This window comes from Ursus americanus, chromosome 10, assembly GCF_024610735.1.
Source record: "Ursus americanus isolate L20-20 chromosome 10, mUrsAme1.1.p, whole genome shotgun sequence".
Classification (NCBI taxonomy): domain Eukaryota; kingdom Metazoa; phylum Chordata; class Mammalia; order Carnivora; family Ursidae; genus Ursus; species Ursus americanus.
In genome coordinates this window covers 1,000,616-1,028,270 of record NC_142136.1, presented here as the reverse complement: position 1 = coordinate 1,028,270, position 27,655 = coordinate 1,000,616, and the positions used below count along the sequence as shown (strand labels likewise).

The window sequence follows — 27,655 nt, the reverse complement described above, 5'->3', positions numbered from 1 at the left end:
GTAGGGGAGAACCGTGAGCTCGCTGTGGCCACGTGTGATGGATTGTGTCGTGCTTGTGTTGTACGGAGATCCCTGTTTCAGGGACGCAGACTGGCGGCTGCGCACACGGAGATAAGCCGATGTACGGGTTTTGCTGTGGACTCGTCCAGGTGCGCGGCAGGTGGCGGGACGTGGACAGAGCCGGGCCATGTGCTGGTGACGCCGTGGCAGCTCACGTGTTCGCTGTTTCTGCGTATGTTGGAACTTCTCTGATTTACGGAACATTCTTCTGTGACGTAGCCCACGTGCTGGAGACCCCTGCCCACTGTGCTCCGCTGTCTCCTGAGTGCGGCCGCTCTCGGGGTCGGAAGGAATTCTGTGTTACCGCGTTACCTCCCTGAGACTCTCCACGGACGTGATTTCCATCAAGCAGGCCACGGTTCTTTGTGGCTCACAAAGACGCAATCTGGAGTGCACGGGAACTGTTTCCAGACCTTCCCAACAGAAGTGGTGACTCCCCCTCTTAAAAGGTCATGATGTGGGGCATCTGTTTGAGGTTCTCTCCCTCTCTGCCCCTCCCTCCCCAAAGAAAAAGTCACAATGACTCTCCTGCTCCCAGTGTTTGTTTTATGGGAGGGTTGGCATTTCGAGGTTCTTTTAATAGCTCGAGTGGACTGTCCTGTTGCCCGGGGCGCACAGACAACGATGTGCCTGAAATGAAATGGGTGTGGTTCCTGCACCAGGAGAGGACCGTATGTTAGAGAAGTCTCTGGAAGCTTTGTGACACCGGCCCATACTGGGAACGGGCATGTGTGTGTGTCAGGCACCCGTCAGGAAGTGTTCTGTATCGAGCGGCTCGTCTGGGCATGTGAGTGGATGAGGGTCCCCACCCCCACCCTCCGGCCAGCTCTCTGGGCCCGCAGGTGGCTGTCTGAGGTTGGGACCTGTGCACGCAGACCCGGGAGACGCTAACCAGCCTCCGCCGGGACCGACTCTCGGAAGGCCGGCGTTGGGAATCGCCTCAGCCGACTCTCCATGCAGGTGCGCACCAGAGGCTCACCTGGCTCTGGTCTTCGGGCGTCTCTCTGCTTTCCCGTGAGATACGTCCGCGGGCCGCGTCCTGCCCGGAGACTGGGAGGCGCAGTCTTTCCACATCCGCTTTCCTTGCCTCCAGATTGAGTTCTGTTAGTTGATTCTGCTTTTCCCGTCGGTGGCCAAGGTCTGTTCCTGGGTCCTTGGTGCTCCTTCCTGGTACCCCCGCCGCAGCAGAGCTGTCTGTTCAGGGTGCTGACTGGAGCCTGCCGTGGGGTGCGGTCGGGGGTCTCATCCTGCTGGGGCTCTGCCCCCACAGGCCAGGAAATGGGACAAAGCCATGTATGGGGGCCTGCCACTCCGGCCCCCACCGCGGTGTGTTAGCAAAATCCCTCTGGACAGGACAGCAGGGAGTTGATTTTAAACTCAGGTGAGCCCTGTAGATCCCCTGCTGAAGTCTGTGAGGTAGGCAGAGCTTATCTTTGCCTTTTGGCTTCACGCACACGGTGTCAGAACCGGCAGCAGACAAGCCCCTGAGGTCTGCTCTGACCATCAGCCCCTGCTCGGCGTCCCCGAGTGCCCCCATCCACAATTGGGGGGTGAGGAAGTCTGCGTCACGCATGGGCGTGGGGGTGGAGAGCCCGGCACCGTCCCTGTGCCCGGTCCTCGGGCTGGCAGCCCGTTGCCTGGCTTCCTGCTGTTGTGAGCCCGTCCTCCGCTCACGTGAGCCCTGCTTCTTGGCTCCATCCTCCCCGGGGTCCGTGAGGAGCAGCAGGAGCTCGGTCACTGCAGCGGGAATGCAGAATGGTGAAGCAACGTTTCTTGCACAACTGAGCGTGCTCTCCCACGCGACCCAGCAGTCGCGCTCCTGGCTATCTCCCCAGTAGAGCCCGAAATTTACATCCACACGGACCCCTGCACCTGCCCATTTCTGGCAGCTGTCCTCGGAATCGCCCAGTGCGCCAAACCCCGCTGTGCATCCAGCACATTTAGTGCTTTAATCCGGCGCTAAAGAGAGAGGGGCACGGAGAGCACGTGGCAGGGAAGCCACTCTGCGTGATACGGTGGCAGACACATGACCACGTCCGGCCGCCCCCGGCACAGCACCGAGACTGAACCTCAATGCACACTGAAAGGAACGTGGCCGGGGGTCCCAGGGAGAAGTGCAGGCGAGCCAGGAGAGGGGATGACCTCGGGAGTGTGCAGGGTGGGGGGCGCGTGCAGCCACAGCGCAGGGACCCGCACACAGGCTCTCACTTTCTCGCTATTAGCAACTAGGCAACAAGTGCTTGTTTGACATACGGTTTGACCCACAGCCTCTTCAGCTGTGGGTATTTAACGATAGTGTGAGTAGGATGTGGCTGTTCAGACCTGCAGACCCGTGGCCCTCTGGGTGTGTGAACGTCAGCCCTGGAGGCTGGCGTGTGACGGGAGGGTGCGGCCAGGCATCGCGGGGGACTGTGCTGGCGCTGGAGCTGCTGACTGCTTCCGTCTGTATTAATAATCTGGCACAGATGCTGTTTGGTCACATGTAGGACGCAGTGTTTCTGGACTCAGCGGTAGGTAACCTGATTTTCACCTACTGGACCATCCAGTTCCTGAGCAGCCTGTGCCCCATCAGGGACAGCTCCAAATTCCCTCCTTCCCCAGGCAGCTGAGTGGGCGGGGTTGCCCCCCCCCCCGCCCCCGCCGCACACCAGCAGGTGGGCCTGGCGCACACCTTCCACATTTGGGATGCCGCTGGGCTCAGAACGGTGAGGGTGGTCAGACGAGCAGATGTGCAGGAGACAGGGGTCAGGGTCTGGGCAGGCGTCAGGGACCTGCGGGTCTCCAGCCAGGCTGAGGGCACAGGCTCGCCGGGGAACGGAGTGCTGGCAGCTTCCGCTCAGGGATTCCTGCAGGTGAGACACTGGCCACAGGCCACCCGTCCCGCTGGGAGGACGCCTCGGGGAGCACGGCCTCATCCGGTGCTGCTTGGCCGGCTTCCGGACACACAGAGAAAGTAGCTGAAGGGGTCTGTGTGACAGCTCAGTGTCTCCCAGACGGGGCTGTGTGCGTGTGAGTGCGTGTGTGTGTGTGATGTGTGTGACTGTGCGTGTGGGTGAGTGTGAGAGTGTCAGCGTGTGTGCATGTCCGTGACTGAAGACTGCCTCCTCTGTCCTTCACTTCACTTTTTCTAACAGTTTCATTTTGGCATAGTTCACAGACCTTAGACTTTCACCCCCTTTATTTTTTTAAAATTAAATTTAGTTTTATTTAAATTCGATTAATTAGCATATACTGTATTATTAGTTTCAGAGGTGGAGCTCAGTGATTCATCAGTTGCATACAACACCCCGTGCTCACTCCATCACGTGCTCTCCTTAATGCCCATCCCCCAGTTGCCCCATCCCCCACCCTCCTCCCCTCCAGCAACCTGTTTGTTTCCTATGATTAAGAGTCTCTTACGGTTTGTCTCCCTTTCTTCCCCTATGTTCATCTGTTATGAGCGAGATCACATAACTGTCTTTCTCTGACCGACTTATTTCACTCAGCATAGTACCCTCTAGTTCCATCCACATCGTTGCAAATGGTAAGATTTCATTCTTTCTGATGGCTGAGTACTAGTCCGTTGTACGTATGAACCACATCTCCTTTATCCATTCAGGTGTCGATGGGCATCTGGGCTCTTTCCACAGTTTGGCTAGTGTGGACGTGGCTGCTGTGAACACTGGGGTGCAGGGGCCCCTTCGGATCACTATATTACTGTATCTTTGGGGCGAACGCCCAGTGGTGCAATTGCTCAGTCGTGGGGTACTTTTACCCCCTTTAAAACGTACAGCTGAGTGGTTTTCAGGCTGTTGGTGGAGTTGGCCACTGTCGCCATGGACTTGAGGACACTGTCGACACCCCTGAAAGAAGCCCCACCCCGTGAGGAGTCGCGCCCCATCCCCCACAGCCATGGCTCTGCACTCGGTCCATGGGGATTTACCTGTTCTGGGTGTTGTGTGGAAACGCTCACGCGCAGCGTGCGAGGCCTATGAGTCTGGCTTCTTCCAGGAGCGTGATGTCTTCAAGGTTCGTCCTGGCGCGGCCTGTGTCCGGGGCTCTGTCCCTTTCTGTGGCTGAACCACATCCCACTGCGCAGATCCGTGGCGCGTCTCCTGATGGTCAGGTGTGGACATGTGGGTTGTTCCTGCGTTGGGCCATCGTCAATCCTGCCGCCATGAACGTTCACGAGCAGTTTCTGTGCGGACGTGTCTTCGCGGCTCTTGGGTGCACGCCCGGGGAGGAGGTGCTGGGTGTGCTGTGACTCCAGGTTTAGCCGTCGGAAGCCGCCAGACTGCCTCCCACGCACCTGCAGCACCTTCTGTTCCCACCGGCAGCGCACAAGGCTCCGGTGTCTCCACATCCTCACCAACACCTGCTTCTGGCCGTCTTATTTATTTAGTTCTTTTACTGTCCTGGTGGGTGTGATGCGGTGTCTCGCTGTGGTTTGGCTTTGTGTCTCCTGGACGGCGGGCCATGCGGAGCCCCTTCGCGTGGTTACCGGCCATGTTACGTGTTCTTCACGGAAACATCTGTTCAGTTCTCTTGCCCATGTTGTAGTCGTGTGTTTGTCTTTTCAGTGTGAGCGGGAGGAGTGCCCTGCGCGTGGTGGGCCCAGGTCCCTGGCCCCCTTCTGTGCTCCTCAGCTTCCAGCCCCAGGGCCTCACCCCAGCCTGACGGGCTCTGGGTGGATGGCGGGTCGCTGTGGGGCCAGCCTGCACCCCGTTTCTGCCCAGCAGAGGCCGGTGGTACCGCTGCTTGTGACAGCCCAGGCTGTCCCCTAGGGGTCAGAGTCGGCCTGCACGAGATGCTGCAGCAGTCCATCCTCTGCTGTGGACGCGTCCCCTGCACACACGAGTAGGTGCGTGCCCCTGGGTCTGTGTAACGTACGCCTGGGCGTATAGAACCCAATGCGGGCTTGCTCGGGAGGCCTTTCCATGGAGGGCGTGAAAGGTGGGCGGTACCTTTGCGGGGCTAGCGTGTGCCCCGGATCAGGGGCTTCTGCTTCTCAAGGCTGCAGTCCATAGCAGGGCCCCGGGGAACAGGGGGGCATGCCAGGCAGGCCCCGAGGAGTGGGGGGGCACGCCGGGCAGGCTTTGGGTGGGATCGGGGCGAGGGGCATGGAGGGCAAGTGGGTCGGGGCCCAGTGTCTTCAACAGTCCAGTGTGCCGGAGAGGTTCTGGGAAGGGTCAGGCAGTGAGAGCCTGAGTGCACCTTCTGCAAGCTTCTATGGGCCTCTGAGGGGCACCCTGGTGGGATGCCGTGTGGAATGAGGGGATCGAGGGGGGGGCCAGCCTTCCAGAGCAGGGCCTGGGAGACCCTTGGGCCGTGCCAGCCACTGAGCACCAGCTCTGGGCATGGACACCCTCTCCCCTCCCCCAGACCCTGCGTGGAGAGGAGCGGGGCAATCAGGACTTCTCCAAGAGCGTGGAGTTACCCACGAGCACGGTGGAGTTGCTGGCGTGAGCTGAGTTTGTCTGGGTGGACCTGGGTTCTTCCTACGGCTCTGGTGCAGGAGATGGGGACTGAGAGGGGACACAGAGAGGGGATTTCCCGTGGTCCTCGTTCATCGGGGGGGGGGGGCACTTTCCGTCCACCTCTGTGGCCCACGGCAGCCTCGGGTGTTGGGAGCAGTGTGGCCAGCAGGCACCTCACACGCTCCTTCAAGGCCCCGAGAGGTTCAGTGTTTACAGTTAGTAGGAATGTCGCAACGGGATAGAGGAGCCTTGGCGCTTCACGCAAATGCCCTTCCTGCTGAGCAAACATGTCCCGTCTGAGTGGTGGGGCATCAGTGCCCGCTTCCCGGGCCCTCCGCCCACGGCCTGCGCTGCCTGGACCCTGCGTTCTGCCCCAGCCCGGCTCTGGCTGCCTCTGAAGGCTCTGGGGAGCCCCACCCCACCTGAGCACCTCTGTGTGCCCCCGGCGAATAGCAGGAGAAGCCGAGAGCCGTCTGCTTCATGCTGGCCCCAGGGCACGGGCCCGAATCACCTCCCGCTCATGTCAGTGCCGCCAGGACCGCGGTGTTCGAGGCAGCCCCGACCTGCCAGCCCCACAGGGAACTGCACGCGCATGGATCCGGCCCCTGAGGACGCAGCCGCCCGTGGACTGCTCTGCACGGAGCCGGGGTCGGCGCTGAGGCGTCCTCGTGGGTACCTGGAAATCACTTTGTATGGGAAGCGGCCTTCAGGAAGAAGGACGTGGTGCTGGTGACGCGCGTGCGCCATCAGCCCGGGAGCGGGGCCCAGGGCTGTGTGGGGTCCTGCCCAGGGCTGGCTGTGGTGGCGCTGGAGGGGGAGTGAGGCCGGGGAGGGGTAGGGGCCAATGGCACCAGGCTCCTGACCACGGAGCTGAGCTGTGGGCCGTGCGTAAAGGTGTGTGCTGTGTAGAAAAGCAGGGAGCAGGACTCGGGGGCACCAGCTGCTGTAGAGCAACGTGGAGGCCACGCTGTTCTCAACACCAGCAGCAAAACAGGAGACCCCCCACCTCAGGGGCTCCTCTCCGCAGACCCCAGCGTGGCGGCTGCCCTGGCAGCTCCTGGGCCGGGGGGGTGCAGGGAACTCGCGGGTGCTGGTGGAGTGCGTTCTGTGTCCAGGCTCTGCACCGCGGCCTGTGTGCACCTTCACTCTGGGGAGCAGACGGCCGGTGACATCGTGAGCATCATTAGAAATCAGAAACCCCTCCTTTCAACCAGTCTGGCTAGAGTTCCGTCAGTTTTGTGGGTCTTCTCTATCTGCCCGTTTTCTCGTTCTCCGACTTCTGCTTGTGTTACTTCCATCCATTTACTTTGGTTTTAAGGTGCTCTTCTGTTTCTGGTTTTTGATGGTGGGTGCTCGTCTCACTGTATTTAAATGTTTCGTTGGTTTTGTTTAGAGATAACGTGCTTGTGCATGAGTGGGGGGAGGGTCAGAGGGAGAGAATCTCAAGCAGACATCCCGCCGAGCACAGAGCCCAACACAGGGCTCAATCCCACGACCCTGAGATCATGACCTGAGCCGAAAGCAAGAGTCAGACACTCAACTGACTGAGCTACCCACGTGCCCCAAACATGGGAATTTTTGAAGTGAGAAATATGATAACCAAAGTAAAAACCATCAACCAATGCGCTCAAGACCCCAAAAACCAGCAAACGTGAGGATAAAACCGAGCTTGCCCAATCTGGACAGCAGGGAGACAGTAGGCTGGGAAGAAAATGACAGAGCCTCAGGGACATGTGGGACTCTAACCACCAGGTCAGAAAGACCTGACATTCACGCCACTGGAGTCACAGAAGGAGAGAAGACGGAAAACTACCCAAACGTGGCCAAAGACACAAACACAAACATTTGAGAAGTTGGTAGAACCCCAGTTAGAATAAATCTCCCCAAAATCACACCAAGACCTCTCATGGTTGAACTGAAGACTAAGAAACACCTCTTGAGAAGCACAACTAGCCCGTCTCGCTCAGTAGGAAACAGACTGTTTGAATAGCCTGCTGGCGAGTAAGGACGTTGAGTTAGTGGTTTTAAAACCCCCCACAAAGAAATCTTCAGACCTAAATGGTTTCACTCAAGAATTCCAACACGCATTCAAAGAAGTAACATCAGTCCTACGCTGTCTCTTCCATAAAATAAAAAGGAGGCCCCTCCCAGTTTGTCTTATGAGGCTAATATTATATTGATGCCAGACAAAGAAAAGAAACCTACGGACCAATATTGCTCATGAATATGGACACAAAAGTCCATAACAAAATGTTAATGAATAGAAGTCAGCAATACGTAAAAAGAGTTATTCATGGTGACCAAGGTGGGTTTATTGCAGGCGTGCAGGGCCGGTTCAGTATTTCAGCATTTATCAGTGGAACCCACCACATCAGCGGATGAAAGAAGAAGAATCACACCATCATTTCAATCAGTACAGAAAGAGTATGTGACAAAATTCAACACGCATTCAGAAAAACAGGAATACAGGGGAACTTCCTTAATGTGTTAGTGAGTACCCACAGAGCGGGACAGTCAGGCATGCGCTGTCACTGCTCGTCATCAGCCGCGGAGGGCAGGAGAAGGAAATACAGGTCATGGAGCTCGGCAAGGAGGAATCAGCAGTCTGTTCACAGATGACACAATTATTCAATTATAAAATTCCCAAAGGCTCTACAGAAATACTGCTGGAACTATACAAGAGCAGGTAGCAAGGCTGCTGGATACAAGATAAACACTCAAGTCGATTGTGTTTCTATTTGCAGCAGTGGACACGTGGATGCCAAAAGTAAAAATGCAATATTATTTACATTACTCGAAAAAATGCAACACTGAGATACAGCTAACAAAAGCTGTGTGGGGCTGTGTGCCGCCCCCGCAGGTGCTTATGTAGGGACTCAAGACCTCAGTGAAGGGGAGACACACTGTGTTCACATGAGCGTAGCATGTCTGTTCTTGCCACACTGATTCACTGCATTTCTAGCAAAATCCCAGAAAGGTTTTTTATGGACATGGACAAGATGATCCTAAAATTTGTATGGAAAGTCAGAGGAGCTAAAATCCTTACAACAATCTTGAGAAGGGAGAAGAAAGGAGGAGCCAGTGCACTTGCTATCAAGACATCATTTGCTGTGTGTGCTGGGGCAGCAGGGTGCTTCCCGGCAGGGGGACAGACCCTGGAATGCCATAGGAAACTCAGAAGCAGACCGGCACCTGTGGGACCAACTGATTTTTGGCAAAGGTGGGAAATCAATCAGTGCAGGAAGATTGGCTTTTCAACAAATTGAGCTAGAGCGATTGGAGATCCAGAGGCAAAAACAAAGATCGACCTAAATTTCATGCCTCACATAAAAATTAACTCAGAGTGGATTACAGATTTAAACAAAGTGTACAACTGTTATACTTTTGGGAAAAATAGAGTAGATCATATTTGGGATTTAGGAATACACAGAGTTCTTAGACCTGATGCCAAAAACATGATCCATAAAAGGAAAAATTGGCAAATTAGACTTTGTCAAAATTAGAAACGTACACTCTGCAAAGGGCTCTGTTCAGAGGGTAGCCAGACTAGCTGCAGCCTGCGGGAAAAGATCTTCAGATCACAAATCTGATGAGAGCCTGGGCGTCTGCAAGCTCACCGGCACAACTGGCAGTCCAGTTGGCAAATGGGCATCAGACCTGCCCAGTCACTGGGGCAGATTACAGACGTCAGGAGAGCCCACGGAAGGATATTTATCACCATTAGCCTTTACAGACATGCACATAGAACCACACGAGATACCACTACGCACCTACCAGAACGGCTGCAATGAAAGTAGTGGCACCCCCAGTGCAGGGGGGGTGCTGAGAGGCGGGATCACCCCTTCGCTGCTGGCGGGGATGCAGCATGGAGCGGCCACTCTGCAGAGCTTTCGCCTGTGTCTGTTAAAACACACCGCTGTCCTGCAACCCAGCAACTGCACTCCTGGGCATTTAGCCCAAGAAATGAAGACTTTTACACAGATTCATGCACGTGAATGTTTGTTGGTGTCGTTTGTAATAGCCCAAACCTGGAAAGAACGCGAATGTCCTTCGGTGAGTGAGCGGCTGAAACACCCAGTGGTCTGTCCACACCACGGAACATTATCTGCTCTGTAGCAGCGAGAAGGAAGTGGACACAACAGTCTGGATCAGTCTCCATGGAATGAAGCTGGTGAAGGGAGCCAGTCCCCAGAATCGCGCACAGGCTCTCCGCGGAGACACACGGGCCGGCTCAGAACGCCGCAGTACAGCCGATCCCACGGAAAAGTGCGTCGGGTGAACTTTTTGGTTTCCTGTGCACATAAACGTTACGTTCACACTACGCTGTGCTCCATCAGGTGTCCAATAGCATTATGTCCAAAAATACCTTAATTAAAAACTATTTTACTGCTAAAAGGTGCTAACCATCATCTGAACTTCTGACAAGTTATAATCCCTGATCACAGATCACCGTAACAAATATAATGAAAAATCTGAAATATCGTGAGAATCACCAAAGTGCGACAGGGACGCGAAGTGAGTACGTTCTGCTGGAAAAACGGGGCTGGCAGGTGCTCCGTGCAGGGTCTCCACAAACCCTCCATTTGTAAAAAGTCCGTATCCGTGGAGCACAATAAAGCAGGTGTGCCTGTCTGCAGGGTTCCGTTTCTAGAACGTTCTTGAAATGGCGAAATTATGGAAATGGAGAACAGATCAGTGGTTGCCAGGGGCTCGGCAGGGGTGGGACGGGAAGGAGCCGGGTGTGACCGTGTAGGGACTCGGATGGGATGCTCTGTTGACTGTATCTGTGTTGTATCCGTGCTGTGACATCCAACGCAGTTTTGCCCGTTGCATCTGTCATGGGGGAAGGGCACACAGGATCTGTCTGGATTATTTCTTATAACTGCACTTGAATCAACAATTATGTAAAAGAAGTCATCATCCGCAGCCCTATTCATGCCCTGCCAACAAGCCCACACACAGGGCTGCCCTGGAAGGGTCTCACCAAGTCGTAGGATCGTATCTGAAGTGGAAGGTGAGGAGACTAGCCAGCTCTCACCTTGACCGGCTAAAAGTAAATACTTGCTACCGCTTTGTAGGTGCAGATCTGAAAGCTTAGACGTCAGGTAGGGTAACTCAATTTCAGTGACCTTGGACTTGAGCTTTGGAAAGTACTGAGTTAAGGCTTGAGTAAATGGCATTTCTAAAATTAAATCACGTTGTTTAAAGATCAGCGCTGTGGGAAGGAAGGCAGAAGGCAGCAGACCAACCCGTGGTGACGGCTGGGCCGCCACGTGCTTCGCGTCCTCTTCCTTTTGGAGCCTCGGTCGGAGCCTCAGCGTGGAGTAAGCTCGAGACACACACCCGCCTGCCCCCCTCCTGGGCGGTGGGCACCCCTGCTGCTGGTGGGTGTTTCACACGCACGCCCGGCCCCCTGGTGGTTTTCTGGGGATGTCCGTGATGATGCAGGCGCCGTGTTGGCGGCAGTCCCTGCTAACCACGTCCCTCGAAGGGAGGAAGGAGAGGAGTCTCCACTTTCTTTAAAATGCTCGAGTCCTCAACACCGTCCTGCCTCCCCTCTGGCCTTTTTCAGTATTTTATAGATTGTTTGGGTGCACATTTGAGGGGAAAAATCTGAAAATGTAAGATTAAATCAAACTGAAAGTTGTTACTAATAATTTTCTGAACAAAGTAATAAACCGACTTCCTAATTATGAATCGTTGTGTTCCGGTGTTTACCGTTTTGGACAGAAGTCACACGGAGCGGGGACATACACAGTCATCTGCGTCAGAGCTGGGACGACGCGGTTCTGCGGGTCCCCAAGGCCACGTTATCGTTCCCATCACTGGGCTCTATTGTTACCAGTTTCCTTTCCAATAAATGTCAAATCCACCGGCCAGAGAGCACACGGGCGCTCCGTGCAGAAAGTAACCAGGCAGACGACATCTACACGCTTGCTTGGGGAGTAGATTCTGTTTTAACCAACAGCAGCCGGCACTTAGACGGTCCAGGCGGGCTGCCCTCGGCTCGTCCCCGGTGTACCCCTCTCGGCAATAGCCGGAGCCCCTCTGCTCACCTTGGAACACCTGCTTCACCGCGAGCCCTGTTTGCAGTCAGTACTTACAGTTGCGTTCTTGGTGAGCTGGAAGGTATATTTTCAGCTCTGATCTCCTGTAGGAACATGGAGGGTTGGCCATTGGACACTGGAAGCTACAGAAGTTTCAGCCATTGGTGTCCGTGTCCATCGGAGAAGGTGGCCCCTAACAGACACACACGGTGCCACCAACCACACAGCGTGGAGGGGGAGCGCTGTACTCAGGGCTTCGCCGTGGCAGAGCCATAAAGTTAGACATCAGATCTCTCCTGCCACAGCCCCTGGAGGGAGATTGGTGCCGTCTTGGGTCCACGCCCCGCCTGAGCCCGGCTGCTGGGGCCAGACGTGGTCCCTGCCCCTGGTGTCAGGCCTGCACGTCAGACCCAGTGCCCGGCAGAGCTGGGAGAGCAGGGCCGGAAACAGGCAGCAGCCGAGGGACGGAGGCTTCGAGTGCCCTTCCCTGACACGCTCTGGCTCCGAACAGTGCCTTGTTTGGCCATGTTTGTGGGGTCACCTGGCGATTCTAAGCGTAAGTGAGGTCCCCACTGAAGTCAGCTTTCCCGCATTCATCCCATCACCCAGTGAGACCGTGAGTGCCCGGAGCCAGGGGCCACATTCCACCCTCCACACACTTGTTTCCCAGGCCTCACACCGTGCCGCCAAGAAACGCAGTGCCCCCAGCTTGCCCAGGACTCGTTGCCAGTCCCCTCCCTTCTGGCTTCTTTAGGCTCCCTTGCTGTTCTCGGGGTCCCCTTGCGATGCCCCAGCTGACACCTCCCAGAGGCGCAAAGGTGGCCAGGGCCTCTGCTCCTTGCAGAGGGTGGCCCTTTCCCCAACCTTGGGGACGCCCTGGCACCCCACCAGCCACGTTCTCATGCCTGGGGTCAGTCTCTCCATGCCTCCTTGAGCCGTCCAGACCCAGAGCAGAAGGAAATCCTGCCACTTGCGGCCACACTGGAGACCCTGGAGGGCCTCAGGCGGAGAGCAGTAAGCAGATGGAGATGGACCAGTGGCCAGGGATTCCTGCTGGGAGACATATCCAACAGTCACGTGGTCGGGGAGGCAGGTGGGCACAGGGGCCAGGAGGGGAGGGCACGGCCATTGGATCCGAGGTGAGTTCTAGAGGCCGGCTGGACAGCGCCACCTTCAGTAAGAGCTAGAAGCGTGTAAGGAAGCTGGTCCCCGGAAGGGTGCCTGCAGCGCAAGGGCACAGGACACCCCTGGAGGCCGCGGCGTGTCTGTGACCGCCACTGAGGGCGACGCCCCAGGAGGGACGAAGTCAAGACGTGCGGTTGTTTGTGTACCGCTTACACCTCAGTACATCTGTTTAAAACATGCAAACGAGAAAAAAGGTGTCGGTGAGGAAGACAAAAGGAATGGAAAAAACGTTCCATGCTCATGGATTAGAAGAACAAATATCATTAAAATATCTATGCCGCCCAAAGCAATCTATACTTTCAATGCAGCGCCTATCAAAACACCATCAGCACTTTTCAGAGTTGGAACAAATAATCCTAAAATTTCTGTGGAACCAGAAAAGACCCTGAATAGCTGAAGGAAAGGTGAAAAAGAAAACCAAAGCTGGGGGTATCACGATGCCTGACTTCAAGCTCTATTACAAAGCTGTCATCATCAAGACAGTATGGTGCTGGCACAGAAACAGACACATGGATCAGTGAAACAGAATAGAGAGCCCAGAAACGGGTCCTCTACTCTGCGGTCAACTAATCTTCGACAAAGCAGGAAAGAATATCCAATGTTGGGAAAACTGGACAGCCACATGCAGAATGAAACTGGACCATTCTCTTACACCACACACACAAAGAGACTCAAAATGGATGAAAGACCTAAATGTGAGACAGGAATCCATCAAAACCCTAGAGGAGAACCCAGGCAGCAGCCTCTTCGACCTCAGCCACAGCAACTTCTGGCTAGACACGTCTCCAGAGGCAAGAGGAACGGGCAAAAACGAACTCCTGGACTTCATCAAGATCAAAGGCTTCTGCACAGCAAAGGAAACAGTCCACAAAACTAAAAGCCGACAGAAAGGGAGAAGTTTGTAAATGACGTATCAGAGAAAGGGTTAGTATCCAAAATCTATGAAGAACTTACCAAAATCGACACCCAAACCCAAAAAATCCAGTCAAGAAGTGGGCAGAAGGCATGAACAGACATTTCCCCAAAGAAGACACACAACGCCCGACAGATGAAAAGAGGCTCCACGTCTCTCGGCGTCTGGGAAGCACACATCAAAGCCACATGGGGGCGCCGGGCGGCTCAGTCGTGAAGCGTCTGCCTTCGGCTCAGGGCGTGATCCGGTGTTCTGGGATCGAGCCCCACATCAGGCTCCTCCGCTGGGAGCCTGCTTCTTCCTCTCCCACTCCCCCTGCCTGTGTTCCCTCTCTCGCTGGCTGTCTCTCTCTGTCGAATAAATAAATAAAATCTTTGAAAAAACCCAAAAACAAAAACAAAACCACAATGAGACACCACCTCACACCAGTCAGAACGGCTAAAATCAACAAGACAGGAAAACGACAGGTGTTGGCGAGGATGTGGAGACAGGGGAACTCTCGTGCACTCTTGGTGGGAATGCAAGCTGGTGCAGCCGCTCTGGAAAACAGTAGGGAGGGTCTTCAAAAAGTTAAAAATAGAGCTACCCTATGACCCAGCAATTGCACTACTGGGTATTTACCCCAAAGATACAGTAATATAGTGATCCGAAGGGGCCCCTGCACCCCAGTGTTCACAGCAGCCACGTCCACACTAGCCAAACTGTGGAAAGAGCTCAGATGCCCATCGACACATGAATGGATAAAGGAGATGTGGTTCATACGTACAACGGACTAGTACTCAGCCATCAGAAAGAATGAAATCTTGTATTTGCAACGATGTGGATGGAACTAGAGGGTACTATGCTGAGCGAAATAAGTCGGTCAGAGAAAGACGGTTATCATATGATCTCACTCATATGTGGAATTTAAGAAACAAAACAGAGGATCATAGGGGACGAGAGGAAAAATAAAACAATGAAATTGGAGAGAAACCATAAGAGACTCAATCATAGGAAACAAACTGAGGGTTGCTGGAGGGGAGGGGGGTGGGGGATGGGGCAACTGGGGGATGGGCATTAAGGAGGGCACGTGATGAAGTGAGCACGGGGTGTTGTAAGTGATGAATCACTGAGCTCTTCCTCTGAACCTAATAATACATTATATGTTAATTAATTGAATTTAAATAATTTTTTTAAAAGAAAGAAAGGTGTTGGTACCCACCTCTATTTTCTGTCCGGTTTCATCTCCTTCCCCTGCTGACTCAGGTGTCCTCGGGGCTGAATGGAGGGTGAGCCCCTGAATGACTGCTTTCCTCTGGCGGAGCCTTGACGTGCCCCTCGGGGCGACTGCCCCAGGACCTGGGTTCTTCGGGGTGGGCTGCGCGTGGGGACAAGCCGTTGAGGGGCCTATGCTGTGTTCTGTGTGCTCCTTGCCAGGCTGGGCGCACTGCTCTGTAAGCAGCAGGTGTCGGTCTTTGCTGGTTTGCTGGGTTAGGAGAAAAACAGTCCCTCGCTGTGCTGTCACAGCTGCACACGGTAACCTGTGTGCCGACCTGGGCCAGTGCCGTGGCGGGGCCTCGGAAGTCAGGGGGAGTTAACGAGGATACGGGCCGGCTGGCCCTCCTGACAGGGAATGCGCCGTGAAGGTGAGGATCCTGTCCGTTGCTAGCACCGTGTTCCCAGCACATGGCCTGTGACACCTGGTGGCGGTCCAGCCGTGACGGGTAAACGGAGAAGTGTGCACGGCACAGCGGAAACAGCAAACCTCAGGTCTGTGCTGGGTCGGGACTGGGAGGGAGCGCCAGGTCCGCGTGGACCGCCACGGGAAGTCACAAACAGGCTCTGACACACAGGGACACGGTCCGCAGGGGTACCGGCATGCGCTCTCCCTGGGGTCCACCCTGGGTTTTACCGCCGACGGTTACGTCGTGGCTAATACTTACTAGGCTCTAGTAGCCAGCGTGTGTCGGGCGCTGTTCTAATTACTTATACACACACTTCATCTCCAAACAACAGTGACGTAGGCGCCGTGTGATCCCCATTTTACAGATGGGGAAACTGAGTAACGTCTTCCAGGCCGCCTGCCTGGTCAGTGCGCAGGCTGGGGTCTGGCCCCCCAGCCCACCCGGGAGCCCGGGCAGAGTCTCCTGCAGGGACGTGCCCGTCACCACACACAGCTGTCTCCAGCACCCAGCGTCAGCGATGTGTCTGTGACCCTCAACGCCCGGAATCAGTGGCTCCCTGCTGGGGCAGACACACATCCTGACCCTGCGGGCCTTACATTTATAGATCTGGGGGCGCCGGGGGGCCCAGGCAGCCAAGCGTCTGACTCTGGATTTCGGCTCAGGTCATGATCTTGGGGTTCTGGGATCCAGCCCCACACGGGGAGCCTGCTTCTCCCTCTGCCCCTCCCCCACTCATGTTCTCCCGCTCACTCGCACTCTCTCTCGCTCCCTTTTTCTCGCTCTGAAATAAAATCTTAAAAAAAAGAAAGAAAGAAAGAAAGAGAGAGAGAGAGAGAAAGAAAAGAAAGAAAGAAAGAAAGAAAGAAAGAAAGAAAGAAAGAAAGAGAGAAAGAGAGGTGTGTATCCAAGAAATCCCCAGACGCTTTGGAGAATAAAACGAGCTCCAGTTGCCAGAATTGAGGTCGGATGTGGCGCGAGCCCCCGAGGGCTGGAAGCCAGATCCCCTGAAGGCCAACAGTAGTTTTACTCTAGTTTCATTTGGTTTCTTAGAAAGTACGTGACATGTAGGAATGAAGTCCAGATGCCACAGTATATTGATTGATTTTTCCTGCTTCCCAGGGGGCACGATTACCAAGGAACCAAACTAGCCAAATGGAGCCGTGAGTGCGTGGCGCTGGCGCTGGGCCCGCGTGGCCGCCTGGAGCGCCGGGAGTCCTGCTCCGAGGAGACGCGGCTCTGTACCTAAAACCCGAACTTATTTCAGGGAATACGGGGAGAATGTTGTGAGTCAAACTGTGAGGCGGCTTTAAGCATTTGCCTTTTTAAAAATACTGTCATTTCAGCCTGCGTGTCTTCTGTCCAAGGACCACGCTTGCGGTGCCAGACGTCAAGATTCACGCTGGCGGAGGGCGCGGGAAAGCTGCGTCCTCCAGAACTGAGCTGTAGTGACCTCCGAAACCTCGGTTTCCGCTGTGATGGAACAGCTGACATGTTTGTAGCGCTCGCTGGTGGATCTGACCGTGCGGATCTGACCGTGCGGTCTGCCAGCCCCCCGTGCACGGACCCTTCGGTCCTCACAGCCGAGGCTCTGGTCACACGCGCCCCCGCTGTGCCCTGTAGACGCAGTGTGGGCTCCTCTGCCCTCGGAGGCTGCCAGGCAGCCGTGCTCCCTGCCCGTTCCTACTCTCACTGCCCAGGGCAGACGGCTCCGTGAGGGTGGGTTTGAAGCCTTATTCACAGGCTGACCTCCCAGAGAAAGAAAGCAAGAAGCCAAGGCTGAATGGTGCGCTACCGGGGAATGCGGCCCTGGCGTTGGAGCAGAACGGTGCGTGTGCAAGGTCCTCCCCGGGCCCCTGCTGCTCACGGACGGGCGGCCCGTGTTCCTGCAGCTGCAGTCCCGGCACCGCCGCGCGCTCCCGGGTTCCCTGGCGCTTTTCTCCTCAGAGGACATGTGTTTTCAGAAATGGAGCTAACGCTCGTGTTCGTGAATCAGCAGCAGTCCAGCTACGAGGCCTGCCGATTGGAGAGGCTCTGCTCTTTACATATGCAGCACCGAGGTGGTCTAGGACCCGGGAGATCGGGCTGAGTCCCACTGCAGGTGGGGGCAGAGGCCCAGCGGTGCTGAGCGCAGCTTGTTGTCCGACGCAGACTCGCTAACCTGTCCATCTCCAGGCTGTGCTCACACTTGTCGCCGGTGTTCATTCTCCATCCACGAGGCAGGTTATGGCTTGTGCCTTACGTACACTTCTGAACGCGGTGTCCCCACGCCCAGGGGCCATGCCCCCCCTCCCCCCCGCCGGTATGGGTCGTTCCAGCTTCCACACATGTCCTGCCAACGTGAGTGCAAACGAGGTTTTTTCTTATCATTTGGAGTTTTTATTTTGTGCTTGAATAGCCCCTGTGACTTCGGAAGACTGAAGGTCATCCGTGCTGCGTAAACACGAAGGGAAAACAGTAGCAAGATAAGTTGGCTGAGGTTTTCCTAGAATTCCTTCACATTCAGCCTCCAGCTCCCCTGAATCCCTTCACGGCTGCACGTGTGTGCGGCGCCCTCCCCCGCGGGTCTCCCTGGGACACCAGTTTGCTCCTGGGTCTCATCCCCAGGCCCGTCCCAGTCAGCGCTCAGAGAGATGGGCCCCTGGGACACGCACAGACATAAATCTGCATCCATTTACGGTTTGCTTCAAGGAATGGGCTTATGCAATGGTGGGACCTGGCGAGTCTGAAGTGTGCAGGGCAGGTGGAGATGCTGGTAGTGTGTTCACATTGCGGTCTTGAGGCAGAATTCCCTGTCCTTGGGGAAACCTGGTTTTTTGCTCTTGGGGCTTCCACTGATTGGACGTAGCCCATCACATTCTGGGGGGCGGCCGATCTGCTTTCCTCAGAGACGTCTGGTCACCACACCTCCAAAGGCCTGCGCCGTGGCCCCCAGATGAGTGTTGGTCTGGGTGATGGGAATAGAGTCTTGCGAGCGGACATAGGCACCGACCATCCTGACCATCCCGTGGCCCGGTCCTGTCTCCGCTCGCCTTCCCTGCCAGTGGTCCTCCTTTCCTGCTCCTGCCAGCCACACCCCTACACCGGGGCCCAGCCCGCCTGCTGCCTCCTGTGTTCTCACACGCGGCTCACCGCTCGTGCACCCGGAGGACCTGTGCCCCACCGCGTGGGCCCGCATCTGCTCGCCGGGCTTGTGGGGCCCTGCAGGTCATGGGGACGTTCTTGGACTCTGCCACGTGCAGGTGTGGGTGGACCCGGAGCCGTGAGGGCAGCGCTGCCGGGAACGCTAATGTGAGAGGGTGGAGTGGCCCCTGCCGTCTTGTCAGACATGAAGGCCGCGTGGGGGGGGGCGGGGACATCAGCAGGAAGTGGGGAGGCTGCCGTGGCCCCGTGCGGTCTGTGAGAAGCTTCTCTTGAGCACAGGGTGTCTCCTCCCAAAAATATGACAACTGCATTCCTACCTGGAGGTATTAGCAGTACAAGGAAACTCGGAGAATTTTATAAAATTAAATATCTGCTGGTTCTTTTTCCTCTAGTATCTCCTTTGGAAAGAACTGGAGGAGTGAGCCGGGGTCAGGGCACGTCTGACGCCAGAGCGTCCCTTATTCCCGGAGCCAGTGGCGCTGGGAGGAGCACGCGCTCCCACTCCTGGCAGAGCCTCCGGCCCGAGCTCCTTCCAGGGCTGCTCTTCCCTGCGCACAGCCGTCCTCTGCTCTCCCGAGCTGGGCGAGCTGTCCCGCGGGGCTTTCTGAGGCGGGCTCCCCGAACAACAGAAGGAAACAAGACGAAGAAGGAAACTGGCCTTGCTTCCTTCAATCACAGCCGTTAAAAACATTCCCTCGGTGTCCATGCGTTCACCCCCTCGGTGCTGGTTCCTCACTGGGAGCGCGCATGCGTCACTGGGCTGGCGGGGACACAGGGACGCGCCAGGAGGGACTCCAGCGGCCGCAAGGTGCACAGCTGCCCAGCTGCTCGGAGCTCCCGCGCTTCCCCGCAGGCTCTGTCACCCTGACACTCCTCGACGAGGCAGTGAGATCGAATTTAAAATATGAAGCAGGGACAGGCAGCCTCACTCGGTTTTCTGAGTAATCACAGATGTCTACACGGTGGCGGGGGAGCAATTCACATGTGTCGCATGTGTGTGTCTCAGGACGGCAGATGCGTCCATGGGCACAGACGAGGGCTCTTCCTGCTGACCCTGTGGGGTTTGTAAGAGGTCGGTGTGTGGTCGCCCGTCCAGAGGGGCCTCGGGGACCCCAGCGGTGGGGTGGCTTCTGCCCCGAGGGGTGGGACGGCCACGGCTCTGTAGACGCGTATGTGTGCATGGCCTCGTCACCTTCCTGCTGCTGCCGTTACAAAAGACCACACGCAGTGGCTCGGACTCCACACGCTTACCGTCCTCGTGACCCCCAGTTCGGGAGCTCGGAAGTCCAGAACCAAAGTGTGGGCAGGGTGGGTTCCTTCTGGAGGCTCCGGGAGAAGCCACGCTCCCTGCCTCTGACCCCTGTGGCCGTGAGGCCCCTGGGATACGTGGGGCCCCACCAGGCATCCTGGACAATCTCCCGGTCTTGAGATTCTCAGCTCGTCACATCTCCCGAGTCCCTGTGTCCACGCCATGTGACACGACCACAGGTTCTGAGGACGAGGACAGGGACGGTCCTTGTTCTGCTCTCTGCAGCCTGTGTTCGGGGGCCCCTCCTGCCATGTCCAGGCTGTGGCGGCAGCTCGGGCGGGGACCCCAAGGATCCCCCTGCAGTTTGGGTTACAGCGATGAGGCCCATGGGCTCTTCTGCGCATGGTCCTCTCTGCCCCTTCCCCTTCCCCTAATGGGGAGCCTGAGTCTCCTGGCGTCCCCAGCAAGGGGTCTTCTGGCGAGCCAGAGCCGCCACTGCCCTCCACGTGTGCCCAGGGGACACGTGTGACGGCACTTCTAAAGATCTGGTCTGTTAGACGTTTGACGTAAAATGGGGCTGAAAGTTGTAAGTCAGAGGAAGGAAGCAACTTTGCGTTACTGTGTCGTCGTCATGAGAAGAAAACACACGTAAGCAGGTGTGCTGTGAATGTCGTGTCCCCAGAATCCAGGTGCACAGCCTCATCCCCAAGGAGACGGCATTTAGAGGCGGGGTCTCGGGGAGGTGGGGAGCTGGGGAGGTCATGTGGTGGAGCCCTGCTAGCAGAGAACCCCGAGGGCATCCTCGCCTGCCCCCTGTGAGGACACAGCAGGATGACCCCAGGACAGGATCCTCGCGGAGCCTGACGGAGCCTGACCGCGCAGGCACCTTGACCGCGAACTTCCAGCCTCGGGGCTGGGAGAAATCCCTGTGGTTCGTCAGCCCCCAGCCTGCGGCGTTGAGTGGAATGAGCCGGAAGGAGCCCGTCTCCCGCATGGATCTCGCTGACTTGGGGGCTCAGCCTCCAGAAGCTTCCAGTTAGGGTCCTTCTAGAAGGTCACTCCTGTGTCACAGGTCCTTGCCCCGGTCAGTTAGCGTCCACTGATGGCCTGCGGGGTGATCTGGCTGAGATTCCCCCAGTGCGTTACACAGAGCGCGAGCCAGCCTTGCTCCCGTGTGACTGACGTAGACACACCGAATTTCGCGTCTCCTCTCAGAATTCATGACCCCACGGCCACGTCCAGCCCGCATCCTCAGGGACCTGGGCTCTTTGCTGGCCAGGGGAATGGCGTTTCAGAGCGGGGCACGGGCTCCCCAAGACAAAAGTGAGTGTGGGGAAGCCTCCCTTCCTCCAGGCCTTCCTCCTGAGCCCCCGCCCTCCTTTGCAGGACACCCTCCCTCCCAGCATCCTGGTCCCTCTCCGGGCGGAGCAGAGGGGGCCTTGGCGACGCTTCATTCTGACCCCCAGGTCGTCTGTTGTGTTTGGTCACTACCACAGCTGCGGTTTCGTTCCCTGGGCTCCGTCCTGCCCGGGGCACACTCAGCCTCCATCCCCTCTGCCCTCCCTCCGGAGTCTGCCCCGTGGGAGCAGGGTGGGAGGCGTGTGGGCACGCGCACACACAGCTGCACACCCGTGTGCCCTGACCTGCCAGGCTGTCCCCGGGTCCTGTCTGCACTGTCCTGGGGGGTCCGCCTGTGCTCGTGCACCAGGCCCACCACCGTGGCCCCCCTTCTGCTGACCCTGCGTGGTGCCCGCCTTCCCCGGTGCCTCCACGCCTGCTCGCCGGTGTAGACCCGTCTTCTCCAGCCCTTGGCTGTGGGGCTCCTAAGTCCTTTCGTGTGGCTGCCCTATTTCACCGGGTCCCACGGCTGCTGCTCTCCCCATGCGGTGCAGAGATGCGGTGGACACGCAGCCTGGGGGAGCGGAAGGTGTGCAACGGGGTGATGTGGGCTAGGCGTGTATTTTGCCACGATCCGAGGTTAGTTAACGCTTCTGACATGTCGCATGCTCACCACTTCTGTTCTGTGGTGAGAACATTCAGGATGGACTTCCTTAACAGTTCTCGAGTATGTGACACGTGTGGTGGACGGTAGCCACCCTTCTGCACGTGGGAGCCTCGAGGCCTTCCGCCTGCTCACGGGGAGTGTGTGGCCTGTGCGTGGCATCCGCCCGGCGCCCGGAGAACCGCTGCTGCTCGCTCCGTGTCCACGAGTCCAGCTTCCCGAGTCCATGTACGAGTGACGGGACACAGGGTCTGTCCTCGGACTTCTTCACTTCACGAGACGCCCTCAGGGTCCGGCCCTGTTGTTGCCGATGGCAGAGGGTCCTTTCGATGCTGAGTGAGGCCCCCTGCGCATGCACGGTGCCCTGGCTGTTCCCGTGTCTGCACTACTGCGAATTGTGCTGCTATGAACATGGGGTACAGGTACCCCTTTTTTTGCTGCAGAAACCTTTATTGTTTGCATGTGGTCCACGGCTTGGGAGAAGGCTCCAGGGGGGTTAAAGGGTGGTCTCGTGGCGGCAGGGAGAGGCTCAGGCACCAGGGGGACACCACAGGGGCCCCCCAAAGACTGCAGGGCTCCAGAGGCTCCCAGTCGTGCTTGAGGGTGAGCCTGTCGAAGAGATGCTCCCCCGGCCCAGCTGGGGGCCGGCCGGCCTGCGGACATGAGTTGGGTTCTCCTGTCTTCTTGATGAGTTCACCTCCTCGTCTGGGGAGTCACAGAGATGGGTTGTGTGCGGGCAGAACCCCGACGTGCAGACCCACAAGGGCCCGGCGCAGGCTCTTCTGCAGAACCGGGTGGCTTCCACGCGTCCCGGGTTTGACCCCACTCATCTGGGGACGGCTTCTCCGCATCCTGGGGGAGGGTGCAGCAGCCCTTCAAGAGAGACTCGGTGCCCTTGCTCTTCTCCTCAGCCTGCTGGTGGAAGAAGTGACCCACGCCCTGCAGAGCCCTGTCATCGCGGTCCAAGGACGGGTCCAGAGGGAGGCGGGTGCACGTGGACCAGGCAGTTGACGGTGGTCTCCACCTGGGGGGAAGAATTTGGACGGATCTGGAAGCTCCTGGGTGATGGGCGACAAGGAGCTGAGCTCACAGGAGGGTGCTGGCTGGTCCCAGAGGCTGAGGGTGGCGGGGAGATGGCTCCGAAGGTTGTGACTGGAACCAGGGTTGGAGGGTGGTCAGAGGCTGGTGGAAGGGGCGTCCCTGGGTCTGTTCCATCCAAACACCGTTAAAGCCAGAGACAGATGGCAGAACCACTGGGTGCACTGCCCAGGTGTCTCTTTAAGTTAGTGCTTTGCTTTTCCCTGGGTGTGTTTCCAGAAGTAAAACTGCTGGATTATATGATAGTTTCATCTTGACGTTTTGAGGACCCTCCATACTGTTTTCTACAGTGGCTGCCCCAGCTTGAGTTCCCACCACCCATGCCCAACGGCTCCCCTTTCTCCACATCCTGGCCAACGCCTGTTACCCCATGTCTTCCTGACCAAAGCCATTCTGACAGTGTGGGGTGGCATCTCCTTCGGCCCCCCCAGGAATCCTGCCTTTCGTACTCTGCCTCTTTTTCTTTTTCTTTTCTTTCTTTTTTTTTTTTTTAAGATTTTATTTATTTATTTGACAGAGAGAGACAGCGAGAGAGGGAACATAAGCAGGGGGAGTGGGAGAGGGAGTAGCAGGCCTCCCGCCAAGCAGGGAGCCTGACACGGGGCTCGATCCCAGGACCCTGGGATCATGACCTGAACCAAAGGCAGACACCCAACCGCTAAGCCACCCAGGTGCCCCTGTACTCTGCCTCTTCTGTCCTGTGTTTGGGCCAGGGTTCGAGGAAAGGGAGCTGGTGGGAGAGGATCCTGGGTGCTGGTGGGGATGCTGCTGGGCCCTGAGGGCCGGGAACAGGGTGGGGCAGTGCCCGGGGCTTGGTCTGAGAGGAGTCTACTGGCAGGGCCCCATCCTGAGGACTTCGGTCCCCTCCCCGTCCCCCCCCCACCCCTTCCTCCAGACACAGCCCATCTGTGAAGTCCCTCCTGGCTGCTCCTCTCTGGGGGCCCTACCGGCTTCCTTCAGCCCCCCCTTCTGGGAAGCCTGTTGTGGGATGGGTAAGGCTGGACAGCGGGCATCTCCGGCACTGCACCCTGTTCCCCAGGCTTGTTCGGGGACAGCCACCTGCTTCTGCAGCCTCCCAGCTGAGGGTCTGGGGGCCACGCCGTGTGTCTCTGGTGCTAGTAGCTTCGTTGCACCTGTTTCTGAATTTGGTATAAATGGAGTCAGAGTTTGGGTATTTGCAACTTGCTGCTGTAGTTCAACCGCTCTGTGGTTTGCTGTTGTGACCAGGAAAGCTGCTAGTTACCCATTTACTGTGAGCGGCTTGACTGCTTTCAGCCTCGAATCCCCTCCCTGCCACCCCCTCCCTCTCTTCCCCTCCCTGCCACCCCCTCCCCCTGCCATCCCCTCCCTCTCCTCCCTGCCACCCCCCTCCCCTCCCTGCCATCCCCCCATCCCCTCCCTCCCCTCCCTTCCCCTCTGTGCCACTCCTCCCTTCCCCTCGCCCCCACCCCATCCTCTCCCCCTTCCCTCCCCACCCTGCCACCCCATCCTCTCCCCTTCCCCTCCCAGACACCCCCTTCCTCTCTCCCTCCCTGCCACCCCCTCCTCTCCCCCTCCCCTCCCTGACCTACCCCTTCCCTCCTCTCCAGGCCACCCCACTTCCCCTCCTCCTTCCCACCCTGCCACCCCTCCCCCTCCCCTCCCTGTCACCCCTTCCCCTCCCCCCACCCCTCTCCTTTTCCCCTCCCCTCCCTGGCACCTCCTTCCCTTCTCCCTTTCTTCCCTTTCTCCCCCCCACTCCTCTTCCCCTCCCTTCTTCTCTCCTGTATTCCCCCCCACTCCCGCCCCCTCCCTTCTCCTCCCCTTCCCTTAGTACCCTATCCCTGCCCCACTACTGTAGCCACACTGCTACAAACACTGGTGTCTGTGAACAGTGGTGGCGGGTGCCAGAGCGCACTGCAGGAACGGAGGCTGTCCACGTCTTGGACCTTGTCATGTGGCTTCCCATCAATTCCACAGGGGATTTTGCCCCTGGATGGGCCTCATTCACCAGCTTGTTCACCACCAAGCCATAGGGGTGCGTGTCCTTGTTAGTGGCCAGCCCCATGCAGAGAGTGGCCCCCTCAGGGGCAGGGAGCCCACCTGCCTCGCTCAGCCTGGCTCTGCCTGGGGTGCAGTTGTTCAGGAGTGGCCTGTGGCCGTCCCTGCTCCAGGGTGCACCTGCCCCACGCCCCAGCTGTTAATGGGTGTGGATTTCTTCAGAGCATTCTTTCCAAGTCCCCCCTTCCCCATGCTGCCCCCTTGCTGTGGGGCAGGGCAGCGCAGGACGGACATGGTGACAGCCGGTACTTCCAGCCCAGAGTGTCTCCCCATCCCCCCAGAGCACCGCACCTGTCTCAGGAGGGCAGGCTCCCCAGGGCCTGGTCTCTCAGAACCCTTCCAGCTCTCCTGTTTCTCACCTCCTTTCATGGCTAACTTTCCGTAATGGTTGCTAAGAGGATGTGTTTGGTATCCAGGTGTAACATGACGCCCGCCTTCCCACCTGGGTGCCTTCTGGCCTCGTGGGGTGGGAGAACAGTCATGTCCTGTTTTTCCTCTCTGGGAGGGGGCAAGACAGCAATAGAAAGCAGGTCTGTGCCCTTCGGACCCACCGGCCAGTTTGGGCTTGGGACCTTACACACCTTCCTGTCCCTTATTTCCTATCAGGGACTTTGGGGACGGCAGTCCAGCTGAAAGCGCACGACATTTCTCGGAAGCAAACACTGGTTGTCTAGGTCTGTGTTTATATCTGCATCTGAGTTTGAATCCTGCCTCTGCCACCGACCAGCTGTGTGACCCTGGGCAAGTTAACCTCTCTGTGCCGTAGTCTATAAAACAGCATAAAAGCAGTGCCCACCTCTTTGTGAAGACTGAGTTCGAAGAGGTTAGGAGGCTCCCCGGAGGACCCTAAGGGCTCAGTAAATGTTGGGTGGTATTGTTATGACTGTTATACTTCAGGCAAATATGAAATGATTTTCACAGAAAGCACCATTTGTGCCCTAATTTAAGGAGAGAGTAAGGTTTGATAGGAATGAGAAGAGAGAGGGAAAGAGAAGGGAGGGAGAAAGGGATTTGTTATGTGACTAGCTCTCATGGCAGTGGGGCTGGTAAATCTGAAATCTGCAGGACAGGTGTGGGCTGGAGACCCGAGGAAGAGCCGATGCCGCAGGTGGGGTCTGACGTCAGTCTGGAGACAGAATTCCCTCTTCCTCAGGGGAAGTCATTCTTTGTCTCCCAAAGCCTTCAACTGATTCGACGAGGCCCACCCACACCAGAGAGAGAGATCTGCTTTGCTCAGAGTCTTTGACTTACATGTTCATCACATCTACAAAGTACCTCAAAATGACATCCAGCCTGGTGTTTGAGCCAACATCTGGGCATCGAGGCCTGGCCACGTGGACCCATAAGCAGCAGCCAGCACAGAGGGCAGCAGACTCAGCCCCAAAGCCCGGCTGGAGTGAGCGGCTTGGTCCGGGGATGGCACCAGCCAGAGGCACTTCAGGGGACAGGGTGGAAGGCACGGGGTCGAGGAAGGAAGCTGAGTGTGAGTGGGGCCCCTGCACGAACAGCACAGGAGTCGGCGAGAGCAGGGGCAGAGGGTCTCCCAGCCCTCCACTTAGTTTTGGTTTAAAGATGGGCGAGGCTCGCCGGGGTTCTCAGCCTGTGCGGCAGCGTCAGCACCGCCGGGGATCCTGCTGGAAAGGCACATTCCGCCCCCACCCCACATCTACTGGATGGGAAGCACTGTGGGGGGCCCAGCCATGTGGGGTCAGCAAGCCCCTGGGGCTCCCACTGCATCTCAAGTTTGAGCACCGCCTGGGGACTCTTCTGTGCCCCAAAGGGGTTGAACCAGGCGAGGGAGGAGGTGGAGCTGCCTGGGGGCAGGGGTGTCCCATCCAGGAGAGGGGCTGGGGGGCTGGTTTGGGCGGAGGAAAAGTGGGGGGTGTCGGGCATACGAGTAACGGTTGTTGCCTTTGGGACAGCAGGACGTCGGGTGCCGCCCACCGCACTTGGGGAGGGGAGGGCCTGCCCTGTAGACATTTTAGGCTCTGCCCTGAAGTGGAGGCAGGGTGCGTGGGTCCGGCACAGCGGGGTCTGCTCCTGAGAGGGCAGCCCAGGACTAGGGGAGGGCTCACTGTCCGCTCTGCGGTGACACCTTTCTAGACACCTCCGTTCACCGGGCTCTGCTTGAACCATACGGAGCTGCTGGTGGTTTTGATGGAAAACAAAGAAAAAAGAGAGAAGTGTTTTTACCCGCACCTGGCACCTGGGGCTCTTCACCTTCATTTCATGGTGCAGCAGTTTCCAGATCTTTCTTGCCCTCCAAACCCCTCTCGGAGGGCAAATGCTGCTACACCTTCGTCTGCTGACCCCTGGGGCCCCCCTTGGTGTCCTCATGTGGACAGTTGCTGCAGGGCAACCCTCAGCCGCTCCATGCTTGCATTTCCTAAACCATGTGTGGAAATGGGCGCTTCTTCCTGAAATACTCTGTAAGGAAGGGCATGCTACCTGTAATGCCAACCACAGGCCCCGCCCCGGGCCCATAATGCCCGCACACCTGTTCCCCAGTCCTCGGAGGTGGCAGCCGTAGCCCCGTGCACCGAGACTCCCATCTACAGGGCGCTGAGGTGTAAAATGGATCCAGTGGCTTCGTGCCAACCGTGGGGAGGTCGGAGGGCCCCAGCGAGTGCCCGGCGCACTTCCCTCCCCGCCCCTGTGTCCCCAGGCCAGTGGCCTTACCTGGGGGAACTGGCGGCCCACTTCGGCCACCCGCGGACCCACCGGAGAGCCGCTGTGGACCCAGTGAGCTGCGGCAGCTGGGCGTCATGCGGCGGCGCAGAGAGCGTGCGCTCGGCTGCTG

At 57.5% G+C, this 27,655-nt stretch overlaps 1 protein-coding gene across 4 annotated transcripts in view; it reads left to right on the top strand.

Moving 5' to 3' along the window:
* MCF2L (MCF.2 cell line derived transforming sequence like) overlaps window positions 1-27,655 on the top strand; it is a 139,567-nt gene that overhangs the window by 15,162 nt on the left and 96,750 nt on the right. The gene's annotated exons all lie outside the window — the stretch shown is intronic.